This window comes from Phoca vitulina, unplaced genomic scaffold (genome assembly GCF_004348235.1).
Source record: "Phoca vitulina isolate PV1807 unplaced genomic scaffold, GSC_HSeal_1.0 scaffold3, whole genome shotgun sequence".
NCBI classification, from domain to species: Eukaryota; Metazoa; Chordata; class Mammalia; order Carnivora; family Phocidae; genus Phoca; species Phoca vitulina.
The window spans coordinates 4,738,489-4,752,597 of NW_022589706.1; the positions used below are offsets into that span (position 1 = coordinate 4,738,489).

Sequence of the window (14,109 nt, forward strand, 5' to 3'; positions counted from 1 at the left end):
ATACTCATCTCCTTAACAAATGACCGTTCAGCCCCACTCTTGGCATTCTCTATAATATGGCACTTTTCCAAATCTTAAATTCTGGCTCTTTTTACTTAGCAATTTCTTCCTCAATTCATTTCTCTCTTCTCACATTTTACCAGAAGCTGTCTGGAGGAACCAAGCTGCTCCTCCAACACTTTGCTGATCTACCCAGTTTCATCGCTCCCAAGTCTCACCTTCCACAAAACACTAGAACACAACACAGTTCAGCAAGTTGTTTTCCACTTGGTAACAAGAATCGCCTTTTGTCCATGGTCTGGTAACCAGTGTTCCTCGCTCCCATCCAGGACCTCACAAGAACGGCCTTGACCATCTGGATTTCTAGCAGCATTCGGTTCATGCATTCTCGCATTCTCTCAGGAGACGCGAGTTCTCCTGCAGCTCTACTCTGTCCTTGCTGAGTTCCCACCAGAATCTCCTTTTGCAGTCCCTTCGTGGCAATTCCGGTTTTCTAGAGCAAGCACCGCAAAACCCTCCCAAACCGCTACCTCTTACCCACTTCCAAAGCTGCCTCCACATTTTTAGGTGGTTCTTACAGCAGCACCCCACTCTCAGTACCAATTACTGTCCTGGTCTGCTCGGGTTGCTAGGACTAATACCATAGATTGAGTGACTTAAACAAAAGACATTTATTTCTCACAGTTCAGGAGGCTGGGAAGTCCAAGAGCAAGGTGCTGGCTGATTCAATTGTTGGTGTGGGCTTTTTTCCTGGCTTGTAGACAGCTACCTTCTTGCTTTGTGCTCACGTGACCTCTTCTTGGCACCTACGTGTGGAGAGAGAATCTATCTTCTTCTTTGGGGGCAATAATCTCATCATGAGGGTCCCACTCTCATGATTCCATCTAAACCTATTACCTCCCAAATGCCCCAACTCCAAATACCATCATGTTAGAAGTTAGGGCTTCAACATATGAACTTGGGGTAGAAGGGGAGCAAACAGTCAGTACATAACATAATAAGACATCTTAATGTCTTATCTCACTGAAAAAATAGACATAATCATAAAAGAACTTCCATACACCCTGACCTGATCCACCAATCTGCTGGGATATATCCCCAAGTATTCTGCCTCCTCCAACCATCATAAAAATGACCTGACCCATGTTCCTAGCTAGGGTCAGGCTAGGCTTGGGACAATTACATGGGACTCAAGTGGTCTGGGGACATTTCCTCCCAGAGTTAAGATGGGAAGGATGGGAGGATTTGTCAGTGATGGAAGAGCATATCCAAGCACACAGACATGCTGGGTCTATTTGGGGAGTTTGGAGGTTGGGGGGCAGTACTCTGGGCAAAATGGGTACTGCACCAGCATTGGAGTCAAATGGGCTTCATTTCAAGCCCCAGCTCTGCCACGACCACTGGCTACTCTAGCAGAGTCTTTCCACCTGGGAGCACAGGAACACCTCTGTTAGTCTTGTTCACTCTGGATCCTTAACTCCCAGTGCCCAGCGCAGTGCCTGAACACATAGCAGTTATGTTAAAGAACATGGAATGGTGTCTAATGTCACACTCGGGTTGGACTCAATGCCACCCTGTACTAGCTGTGTGACTGGAGACAAATTAGCAGCTGCTCTGAGCTTTAGTTTCCTCGCCCACCACACAGGGCTAATCACGGGATTTCCCTCATAGGGTTGAAGGATAAATTAGATCACATGTGTAAGACGTTGGCACAGTGTCTAACTCATAGTAGATAATAAATGCTAGGTCATGCTATTAGGTTTTATTTCAGGGCTCTGTAATTATATTTTGTCATCAAATGGTCATCAATTATTTTCCTATAATGCAGCTTTCATGAGTCCTACCTACTTTGATGAGTTTTTAGGACAAATGCTTTACAAGTCAATAAGCTGAGCCTGTCACATAATAGGATCTTTTTTATCCTGCCCCACCTACCATGTTTTGCAACTTAGCTAAAACCAGGCCCGCATGGGTGGCAGGCTCTTGCTCTGGGCCCCTCCCTGCAAAAAAAATTTCTCCATCTCTCCTTTAGGAGGGTCCCTGCCGTTCTTGCTCTTGCTTTCTTCCTTTCTTTTGCTGCCTTGTCTGAGCACCAGCCTCGGGTGGGGGTCTTGCCTTCAGCTCCACTCCGGGCTCTAAGATTACTGTTTTCATTTCCCCGACTGCTTGATGACCGCGATGTGGCCCTCAGGGTGAGGGAGCCTGGGAGAGGGTGTGACCAGCGGGGATCCTTTTAAAACACAGAGCAGTCATGCAGTCCAGGCTGTTTGGCTCCTTCCCGCCTGCTCTGGCCACCCCGCCCCCAAATATGATCATAACAGCACAGAGCTATAAAGTTGCTTTTCATAGCACACATTGCCCGGCTCCCTAACAAAGTTCTGACTGTCAAAAAGAAAAGGAGGACATTGTGAGGAGGGGATTAAAGGAAGGGGTGATGAAGAGAGGCAGTGTGGTATACTAGAAAGATCCCCAACCCAGGAAGCAGGACCCGGTGATTCCTGCTGAATTCCGCAGCCAGTTTACCCTATGATGTGAGGCAAGTGCCTCCTTCTTGGGCCTCAGTTTCTCTACTTATAAAATGAGGATTTTGGTCTAGATTGTTTTAATGTCTTTTCCAGCTTCTGGATGCTGGAAAATGCTTAACCCCAAGCAGAAGAGGAAGATGTGAATGCCTGCTCACATCACAACCTGCTGCTCCAAAGTGCGGTTGACCTTTGCACAACGTGGGTTTGAACTGCGCAGGTCCACTTGCATGTGGGTGTATTTTGATAAAGACAGTACAGTACTGTGAATGTATTTTTTCTTCCTTACGATTTTCTTAATAACATTTTCTTTCCTCTGGCTTACTTTCTTGTAAGAACAGGGTATATAATATGTATTAACACATACAAAATATCTGTTAATCGACTGTTTATGTGATTGGTAAGGCTTCTGGTCAACAGTAGGCTATTAGTAAAGTTTTGGGGGAGTCAAAAGTTATACATGGATTTTTGACTGTGCAGAGGTCAGCACCCCTAACCTCCATGATGTTCAAGGGTCAACTTTAATTGAGCTTTTAACCAGCCCTGGAATTGGGGGTCTGGAATGGAGACACCAAGCCATGGATTTCGAACCAGAGACATCTGGGTCATCTCAGTCTACCTTGCCTGTCACTGAAACACTCAGATCATTTGGGGGCTTGTTCACTGCCAGGCACCAGCCCCTCAAAGATGTTAGTAAGCATCTACTAACCCGTAGTAGATGCTGAATGAATGTGCATTGGATTAATGGATGAACACATGCAGCAGGATGGGGCAAGGTTCTTTTTCATCATTCATTATTCATTTGCTCACTATTTATGGAATGATCATTATGTGCAAGAACCTAGAGATGCTTTAGAGAACAAGCCAAACCAAGACCCTGCCCTCATGGAGTTAACATTCAAATAAGAAGACACAGATATATGAATGCAAAAACAATTACTTGCCAGATGGTGTTAAGTCCTAGAAGAAAAATAAAAGAGGGTGAGGGGAGAGAGAATTAAGAAGGTCAGGATGCCCTTTTCCATACAATGTGATCAGGATAGGACTCCTTAATAAAGTGTCTTTTGAACCAAAACCTAAAAGAAGTGACGGAGTAGCCAAGGCAATATTTGGGGAAGTTCCCTGCCAAGAAGCAATGGTAGTAAATACAAAGTCCCTGGGTAGTGGTCCACTTGCATTTAAGAAATAGCATGGGGATCTATGTGGTTGGAGCCCAGGGAGTCACTTAGGGGTCCAGGGATGATGATGTCAGGGTTGGTGGTGGCTGCAGATTATGGTAAGGATTTGACTTGAACTCTAACGAAGATTATCATCCAGGGGAACAGTTTGTTGCTGAAAAGATACAGGATGTGATATATTTTAAAAGGCAAATGTTAGCCAAAGGAATTGTCCAAAGTGAAGCAAGAATATCAGCAGTGAGGTCAATTAAGAAACTAATGAAATAATCCAGTAAAGAAATCCTATGGAGTTAGACTATCATGGGGAGGTGGAGATAGTAAGAAGGGATCAGATTTAAGACATACTTTGAAGACTGACCCAGTTCAGTTAGCATCTACCCTCTACTACTACTATCTCTTCAGGTGTTGTTAATGTCTTTCTTCAACTTTGAAGGTTCTTTGAAGTCAAGGGTTCTGTGTCATAGTTCTGTGTAACTCCTAAGTCATATTTGTTAAACAACATGTTTGCACCCAATAAACTTGTTTGTTCAACTCAGTTTAATCAATGTTTATTAAGCATCAAGCTCCTACCTCATCCCCCACCTCCCACAAACCAGCATCACATGCTCAATTCATAGAGAACTTCTTCTATTCCTCAAGCCAAGTAGCTTCCATAGCTTTGGAAGAAGAGGCTGGGGTGGCTGGTAGAGCAGGACATAGGGTTAAAGAAGGATTTGTTTTCTTCTTTAATGATGAGAAAGAAAGAAATATGTTTAAAAACTGACAGAAGGTATGTGAAAAGGAGGAGATGTTGTGGAAACCATCAGGGAAGGAATGAGTATAACAGAAAGGTCCTGAGAAAGCCAGAAAGGCTGCATGGGAAGACTTTCAGGATGAAAGAAAGGGCAAGTCTGCATGCTAGTTTTCAGGATTCATGATAGAAAATGAGGAGAGGCCATCACTTTTGTATGTGCTGAGCATGAAAGTACAGGTAGAGGTTGAAATTTGAAAAAAGAGGAGAATATTTGAAATAATTCCTGGAGAACAGGAACAAGAAACCTGAAAAGCAAAGCAGCATGCAGGAGCTGGGCAGTACTGAGGCATCAGTTGAGAGGTTTGCATTCATCTACAGTGGCCTTGATCTACAGGCTGGAATGGATTTGACCTCGAGAGAATTTCAGTTGCCATGTGGGGGCACAAATAGAGCAGATGATTGGAATCCTGCAAGATCCATTTGTGATATGTGTGTGGCAAAAAGACAGTAGAGCAATGACATTAAAGTTCAGGGAGTTGTTGAAGAGATGAGCTGTGGAATCTATGCAAATAGGGATGAGAGGAAAGACAAGGGCAGTGGAGAGTGTAGGACAAAGAAGAAGGTAGATGAGTCAGAGAACCAGAAAGTTGAGAGCAAGTGAGTGACAGAATTGGAAGGAGAGGAAAGTTGTGGTCAGAGAGTGGGAGGTGTGAATTTTATGACTTCTGAGGTGGAGCAGTTCCAGAAACTGACCAAGTCCAGGGTGTAGCCACAAGAGTGGGTGAATGAGGTCGCTTGGAGGGGAAGCCACCAGAAGTGAGAAGAACCAGGGAGGAAGAGAACAGGGTTGAGTGGCTCATGCGTGTCAACACAGAAGACCTCCTGGGTAGTGGCAGTGCATGGGAAGTCGGGTGATGCAGAGACAGATGCCAGCTTGAGCAAAGAGTGAAGGGACGTGTCCAGGAAGTCGATGACAGTTATATGAAAGGGCCAAAGAGGGGACCAGTGAATCAGAAGGTGCAACAAGGGACCTGAAATTGTATTTACAAAAGCCTGGTTCAGCCCATACGGAAGAGTGGACTATATAACCCTGAACCTCTGAGGAGTCACAGTTTGGGAGAAAAGTTGGTGAAGACGTGTGAAGATCTGATCCACATGTGAATACATAGGCTTCCCTTGATCAGACTCAGGCCATAGGAAATAAAACTTTTCTGAGTTACCTACATCACCAACCACAGTCTTTCACTGGTCTCCAGAATGTAAGTGTCAGGGGAGAGGTAGCACTTAAGTGTCAACTTTAGGAGCCAGTTAACAATCTGAATTCAACCTTGACTGCTGGACTAACTGGACAGACATGGGAAGATTCTGTAGCTTATGTGTGAAAAGATTGGAAGCCAGTTAACCAGTGAACATCACTGCAGTCACTATACTGGGAATTCAAACCAGAATGGCATCAAGAGAAACACGAGGGTGGACTGGAGAAGTCTGGGACATTGCTGGAGGGGATGGAGTTGATCTGAGCCTTGAGGGACATCCAGGCTGTGTAGAGATGAGGGAAAAGGAGAGATTCTAGGCTGAGCGAATACTACACCATTTGTTGCCAGGCAGGAGCTACCAGTTAAGAAAAGTACTTCTTAGAAGACTTGATGGAGTTCCCAGAACTTCTGCTTGGCTTAGAGCCTTATAAAATCTCATAGAAACTTCAAGGTTGAACTGAGAGCTTTAAGGACTCATCTATAGGAGTGTGGACTGACATTTTAAGGAATAGGAAATCTTGGGTGGTTTTTGAGCGATGTGCAACAGGATCAGAGCTGTGCTTCTGGAAGATTGGCCTGGCAGAAGTGGGTGAGAGGGGCACAGGGAAAGAATTGCTGCAAGGAGACCATTTACAAGGCCACTGTGGTTGCCCAAGAGACAGGCACAGATGCCTAAATGGGAAAGGGAGTAATGGGAATGGGGAGAAGAGAGCAGACAGGATAGATTTTTTTACAGCGGTAGACACAACAGGACTTGAAAGCCAAAATAAATATGAGCAATCGTCACAAAGCGTGCTTGCTGCATTATTGGTCAAGCACTATTGAGCATTATTCAGAGGCTCTAAGAGATTCAACACAAAGATCTCTGACTCCAACTAAAACCAAGTCAGCGGTTGACGTCTTAAAAGAAGAAAATCAGACACCAAAAAGGGAAATTAACTTTTCCCTCCCAGAAGCCATAAACAGCATCCAAATGTGGCAGAGAATGAAATCACCAACCATGTGTTTAAAAGAAACGTGATATCATTGGCTGACAGAGACAAGACCCAACAAGGAAACAGACTCCAGTATTAAAATTCCAGCACACGGGACTTTGGGAAAACAAAAAATAGACACAGTGGGATAGAAAACCTCTATCCCAATGTATGAGGCCAGGAGAGACATGATCTATTGATCTCTACTGAGAAGGCAGCTGGGAGAGAGGTGACCGAAACTGGGAAACATTCACCAGAGGAAAGGTTATTGGCCACCAACGAGCAATGACACGAAAGAGATTCAACATTGCTGCTTCAGATAGAAGCAGGGAAAACAAGAATATGGTCGGTCAGGGAGTATCATTTTCTCCAAGTGAGGCCAGGCTCCTGGAAACATTACACGGCTGTCGCCGCACCCCTGTCTCAATGCTCTGCCCCGCCAGGAAGCTCTGTGCCACGGGGCAAGTGAGAGAAACTCCCCGTGAACCTCAGACCCCTCATCTACAAGAAGAGGATGGTCATTTCCATTTCACTGGACAGGAAATGAAGTCACATAAGACCTGTAGGTGACTAATGGGTTTGTCCAAATTGACTTTGTCTTTTGAGTCCTCTCTCTTGTTTTCTTGATGAGAGTGGCTAAAGGTTTATCGATTTTGTTTCTCTTTTCAAAGAACCAGCGCCTGGTTTCATTGATCCTTTCTGGGTCAATTGTTTTTTGTCAATTGTTTTTACTCAATCAATTTATTTTGTTCTTTTTTTTTTTTTTTTTAGGCACTATTTCATTGATTTCTGCTCTGATCTTGCTTATTTCCTTTCTTCTACTGGCTTCTGTCTTTGTTCCTCTTTCCGGCTCCTTTATGTGTAAGGGTAGGTTTATTTGAGATTGTTCCTCTTTCTTGAGGTAGGCTTGTTTGCTATAAACTTCCCTCAGAGAATGGCTTTTGCTGCATGCCAAAGACTTTGGACTGTTGTGTTTTCATTTTCATTTGTTTCCATAAATTTTTTATTTTCCTCTGTGATTTCTTGGTTGACCCATTCATTGTTTAGGTCTGTTATTTAACCTCCATGTATTTGTGTTCTTTCCAGATTTTTTCTTGTAATCAATTTCTAGTTTCATACTCTCATGGTCAGAAAAGATGCACAATATGATTTCAGTCTTCTTGAATTTATTAAGACTTGTTTTGTGGCCTGCTATATGATCTATCCTGGAGAATATTCCATGTGCACTTGAAAAAAATGTGTATGGTGCTATTTTTGGATAGAATGTTCTCATGTCTGTCAATAGTTGCTTTATGTATTTAGCTGCCCCCATGTTGGATGCATAGATATTTACAATTGTTACATCTTCTTAATGGATTGTTCCCTTTATCATTATGCAATTTTTTTCTTTGTTTCTTGCTACATTCTTTGTTTTAATGTATTTAGTCTGATATAAGTATTGCTACCCTGGCTTTCTTTTCACTTCCATTTGCATGGTGATTTTGCATCCCTTCCCTTTCGGTCTGCATGTGTTTCTAGGTCTGAAGTGAGTCTCTTAAATCAACTTAATATAGACTGCTATACTCATGTTATATATGAATTAAATGGTAACTACAAATCAAAAACCTATAATAGATATACACAAAAAAGAGAAAGGAATCCAAACAACAATAAAGAAAGCCATCAAACCACCAGGGAAGAGAGCAAGAGAAGAAGACAAGAACAGAGAAGAACTACAAAAGCAACCAGAAAACAAGTAAGAAAATGGCAAAAGTACATATCAACCAATAATTACTTTAAATGTTAATGGACTAAACACTCCATTCAAAAGACACAGGGTGACTGAATGGGTAAAAAGCAAGGCCTACCTACATGCTGCCTACAAAACTGACTTTGTTTTTTTGATTTATTAAAAACAATTGGAATAAGAGTGACCCATTTGATATTTCTGACATGACAGCTCTCAGATGACCCTGGAAATGGCCTTTTTTTTTTTTTTTCCTGGGAAGGACTGCCAGTGGGGGCCCTAATGGGCCATGGAAATGCAGAGCAGAGAAGCCTGAGGGAGGAGAGCGCTCTCTGGGAGCTGCTGGTAAGGGTGTATGTAACTTGCTGCCACAAATTGCTCCTCCTCTGGGCATGGTGTGAGTTTCTTGAAGCCCAGAAACTTCTTTTTCTTTACATTTTGAACATCATCTAGGACAATGCCAGGCACAAAATAGACACTGAATGAATGGGTGTGTATCCAGTTGTTATAGTAAACTCCACTGAGTTAGGAGTCCCATGTGCATCCTCAGAATCCAGAACAACGCCTAACCTGGGGTGGAGACCCTCAGTGAGTATTCCTTAAATAAATAAATGAGCAGAACCTGACATTGGTCAGGACTACATGTGTTAATATCTGAAAGGCATGGTTAGAATAGACACAGCACTGTATGGCCCAAATAGAGATACATATTCACATGATTTCTGTGTAATATTCAAGCCAATCCTATTTGCACTAACACATGTGCACACTTGCATGTAACCACTGTCCCCAGGCATGAAGGTCAATGGCATCTTAATCCATTAGCTTTATTTTGTCGCTATTTGAATGGCAGGGGATTGGAAATAGTGATGTTCCAGAGAATCAAATAATCAATGAAGAGTAGCTATTTTTCTACAAAGCAGGCTCCATGCTAAGTGCTATACGGGTACTCTACCACGGAAACTTACAACAGTCTTGTGAAGTCTTTAAAATTTGTATTCCCATTTTACAGAGGAAGAAGCTGAGACTCAGAGGGTTTAAGTAATTTGCCTAGAGTCACACAGCCCAAATGCTGACCTATACTCTCTAATACCCCTTTACGTGGTATTAGAAAACCACTTTAGAATAGCACTTCCCAGGCTTCTCCTGTCAAGATGGCAGAAACCACAGGGGACAACTTTCTTTGGTTCCAACCCTTTTAATTTGCTGCCCTCAGTCTCTGGCACACCCGACTTCTAGTCATCCCAGCAGTGTCAGGTGCACAGGGACCTAGAAGCTTCTGAGACACAGCAGACTACAGTGGGGCTGGCTTCGAGGCACCGGAGTGGAAGCTACACGTAGGATCCTGTTTCAACCACCAGCCATGCAAAGAAGCTGACACTGACTGCCCTTCACTAACAGCTCACCAGAAATTTAGCAAGTCATTTCCTTCATGACTTGCTAAATTTCCTCTGAAAGTCGAACTCTCCGCAAGGCCCTGTGGCTCCATCCTGCAGCCCACACTGATAGCACCAGGACTCCTGACTCAAAGCCAGATCCCGGTCCTCAGTCCTTTGTGAGCAGACTAGTACGTCTCCAAAGTAACTGAGGCACCCAAGGCCACATGAAGGCTTTAACCAGACCTTGGTTGTGGCCAGGACCCCTGCAGAAGGGGCCTTGGAGGGACGGCAGTGACTGGAACCCAGGGTATCTCCTTCAAAGCAGAGGAAGCTTCCTTCCAGTTAAATCCACAATGGAGAAAGCAAATAAGGGCCAAACTGCTGGGCTTGAAGCAGGAGTGGTGTCTGGATCTTCTCCAACCCCAATGTCCCTTTGGGACCCCACATTGTTCCCCAGGGCATTTGCCCAGAATCTCTGTAGCTCCTCAGAGAGTAGTAGAAATCCTCTGACCAGGTCCACCCAGCCCAGTTTCTTTAGGGATAAGGAGCAAAAGCAGAGAGAGGTCACAGAACATGGCCAAGGTCACGCAGCTAGGAAGTGCACTCAGCTCCCAACGCTCAGCTCAGGCCCAGCTGTCATATAGCACTATTTTGACTTCAGAGGTGAAAAGAATTCTCTCATTCCTGGCTAATTTTGTTTATCCTGTTCTCAATCACCATGGGAAACAATTGTTAAAATGAATTTTATTGCCTTCTAAAGAAATCTCCATTTGTAGCCAGAGGGAATATCATCATTTGATATTGGTACCAAGGGAGAACGAGGTAGGATATGGTGAGCTTTCATGACACCCTCTAGAAGCAGCAAACATACAACATCTTCCCCTTCGAAATAAAAAATAAAAGGTTTATATGTGAGATTTTTCTTTGTCAGGGAAGCTCTCTCTCCTAAATCCCCATGCATCTGTAGGACTGTTGCTTCCTTTTAGACTATGTCCATGTAACATCCCAGTGAAGCCATCTGAGGGACACATCCCAGTGGTAGTGCTCTTTACAATACCCTAATTATGGGGCTGCCAACATTCATCCCCGGCTACACAGTAACCTCCGTAAGTGGTGAATTGGGGTTCTGTGCATCAGTGCAGAGCACTGAAGAGCAAAATTTGCACCAGTAACTGAATGTGTTGTTTTAATAATGCTCAGAGTTTCACAAAAATGCTGCCCAATCTGCAGCCACATGTTCTTTTCTCTTGTGGAATAGAATTCTAGAATCTTATTAGTGCTGAGTTGGAGTCCTAATTCTGCCACCTCCTAGCTGTGTGGCCTTAGCCAGGCCACTTAACATCCCTAAGCCTGTTCCCTCCTTCACGACGTGGTTCTAACAAGCTGCAGGGTCATACTGAAGACAAGAGATCATAAACATATCCTATCTGATTCACGGAGGTACTCAGAAATGGCAGCTAGCGTTTTTTTTTCTACCAGAAGATAAGCTTTTATTCACGATTCTATCACCAGCAACTAGCAAGGTGCTCGGTAAATGTTTGTGGCAGTAATTATTGCTTAACAGAGTGGCTGATTGAATCAACTAATGAAGTAATGAACAGATGAACAGACCTTAAGCATTATCAAGCATAACCTCCCATCCAATTCAGAGTGGGTCTTTGAGAGCACTCCTGAAGGGTGGCCATTTGGTGTTCAATGGAGCATGCTCACCAGCTTATTACCACCTGCTTGAGGAAGCATATAATTAGAAAGACAGGCATGGGATTGCATAGAAATGTCACCATGGTTCACCAACCACCTGTCTTTGATGATTCTGGCCTCCCGCACTGTGGGTCACATAGTAGGTCCTCATTCTTTCAACCTTCGAACAAACATTTCTCATGGGCCTTGTTTACTGAGCTAGTTGGTAAACTCTGGATTCAGGCTGATGATGTTGAGGCAGCCCTGTCTCTAGAAGCTTATGTTTTAGCCAGAGACAGACCTTAATAACCAAATGAATAATTAACTATTTAACACCAATTATAACAAGCACATCCAAAGAGAAATAAAGAGTACTGTAGAGGAAGGGTAACCGGGAATCTTAGCACTCTGGAAGGTGGGCCAGAGATTGTCAGAGGAAGATGGCAGAGGAGTAGGGGACCCTAGTTTTGTCTGGTCCCTGGAATTCAGCTAGTTAGTTATCAAATCATGCTGAACACCTGTGAACTCAACTCAGAGATCTAAGAAAAGAATCGCTGCAACTCTACGAATAGAAAAGCAACCACTTTTTGCAAGTGTGCAATTCTCTGGGGTCATTGTTGCTATTTTAGTATTTTGTTCCCTCGTTCATCTATTCTTCTCTGGAAAGAATGACAAGACGGGACACCGTCTTTGGGGTGATCCGTGGTGGACGTTTTGAGGGCAGCTGACCCGCAGCCTGCACGCCCCGGACCGCCTCCTGTGGAAGCCTGAGCCGGCCGTCTTTCTCCCTTTGTCTCGTAACCATGTCCACCAATGAGAATGCTAATTCACCAGCTGCCCGCCTTAACAGATTCAAGAACAAGGGGAAAGACAGTACAGAAATGAGGCAGCGCCGAATAGAAGTTAATGTGGAGCTGAGGAAAGCTAAGAAGGATGACCAGATGCTGGAAAGGAGAAACGTAAGCTCGTTTCCTGATGATGCTACCTCTCCACTGCAGGAAAACCACAACAACCAGGGCACTGTAAATTGGTCTCTTGATGACATTGTCAAGGGCATAAATAGCAATAATTTGGAAAGCCAGCTCCAGGCTACTCAAGCTGCTAGGAAACTGCTTTCTAGGGAAAAACAGCCCCTCATAGACAACATAATCCGGGCTGGGTTGATTCCAAAATTTGTGTCCTTCTTGGGCAGAACTGACTGTAGTCCCATTCAGTTTGAATCCGCTTGGGCTCTCACTAACATTGCTTCTGGGACATCAGAACAGACCAAGGCTGTGGTAGATGGAGGTGCTATCCCAGCATTCATTTCTCTGTTGGTATCTTCCCATGCCCGCGTCAGTGAACAAGCTGTATGGGCTCTAGGAAACATTGCAGGTGATGGTTCAGTTTTTCGAGACTTGGTTATCAAGTATGGTGCAGTTGACCCACTATGGGCTCTCCTTGCAGTTCCTGATATGTGATCTTTAACATGTGGTTACTTACGTAACCTTACTTGGACACTTTCAAACCTTTGTCGCAACAAGAATCCTGCGCCCCCATTAGATGCTGTTGAGCAGATTCTTCCTACCTTAGTTCGTCTCCTGCATCATGATGATCCAGAAGTATTGGCAGATACCTGCTGGGCCATTTCCTACCTTACTGATGGTCCAAATGAATGGATTGAAATGGTTGTGAAAACAGGAGTTTTCACTGTGCCCTAGCTTGTGAAGCTTCTAGGAGCTACTGAATTGCCCATTGTGACTCCTGCACTAAGAGCCATAAGAAATATTGTCACTGGGACAGATGAACAGACTCAGGTTGGAATAGATGCAGGAGCACTTGCTGTTTTTGCCAGCCTCCTAACGAACCCCAAAACTAATATTCAGAAGGAAGCTACGTGGACAATGTCAAACATCACAGCTGGTCACCAGAACCAGATACAGCAAGTTGTGAATCATGGATTAGTCCCATTCCTCATTGGTGTTCTCTCTAAGGCAGACTTTAAGACACAAAGGAAGCTGTCTGGGCTGTGACCAACTATACAAGTGGTGGGACAGTTGAACAGATTGTATACCTCATTCATTGTGGCATAATAGAACCATTGATGAACCTCTTAACTGCAAAAGATACCAAAATTATTCTGGTTATTCTAGATGCCATTTCAAACATCTTTCAGGCTGCTGAGAAACTAGGTGAAACTGAGAAACTTAGTATAATGATGGAAGAATGTGGAGGTTTGGACAAAATGGAAGCTCTACAAAACCATGAAAATGAGTCTGTGTACAAAGCTTCATTAAACTTGATTGAGAAGTGTTTCTCTGTGGAGGAAGAGGGAGATCAGAATGTTGTGCCAGAAACTACCTCTGAAGGCTATACGTTCCAAGTTCAGGATGGCACTCCCGGGACTTTTAACTTTTAGATTGTACAGCCGAGGCAGAAAGTTGTTTGTTGTGTACTCTGTTTGGTAGAAGTTTGTCTTACTGTTTCTCTACTAAGCACCCTTTTTAAATGTGTTTTGTTATTGTAGCACTTTTTACAACGAAACTACTTGACCAGTTCCAAAGGGTACAAACTGTATGAAGCTCCTCCTCTCAGTGGGTTTCTTATTTCTATGTGGAATCTCCTCTCTTGCAGTGTCCTGTAAATAAAGATTAAATTCCACTCTTTTCTTTAAAAAAAAAA

The 14,109-nt window shown here is 43.7% G+C and overlaps 1 pseudogene; it reads left to right on the top strand.

Annotated features, from left to right (window-relative positions):
* The first annotated feature begins 12,251 nt into the window (after window positions 1-12,251).
* On the top strand, window positions 12,252-13,846 carry LOC116627560 (annotated as a pseudogene).
* The last annotated feature ends 263 nt before the right edge of the window (window positions 13,847-14,109 follow it).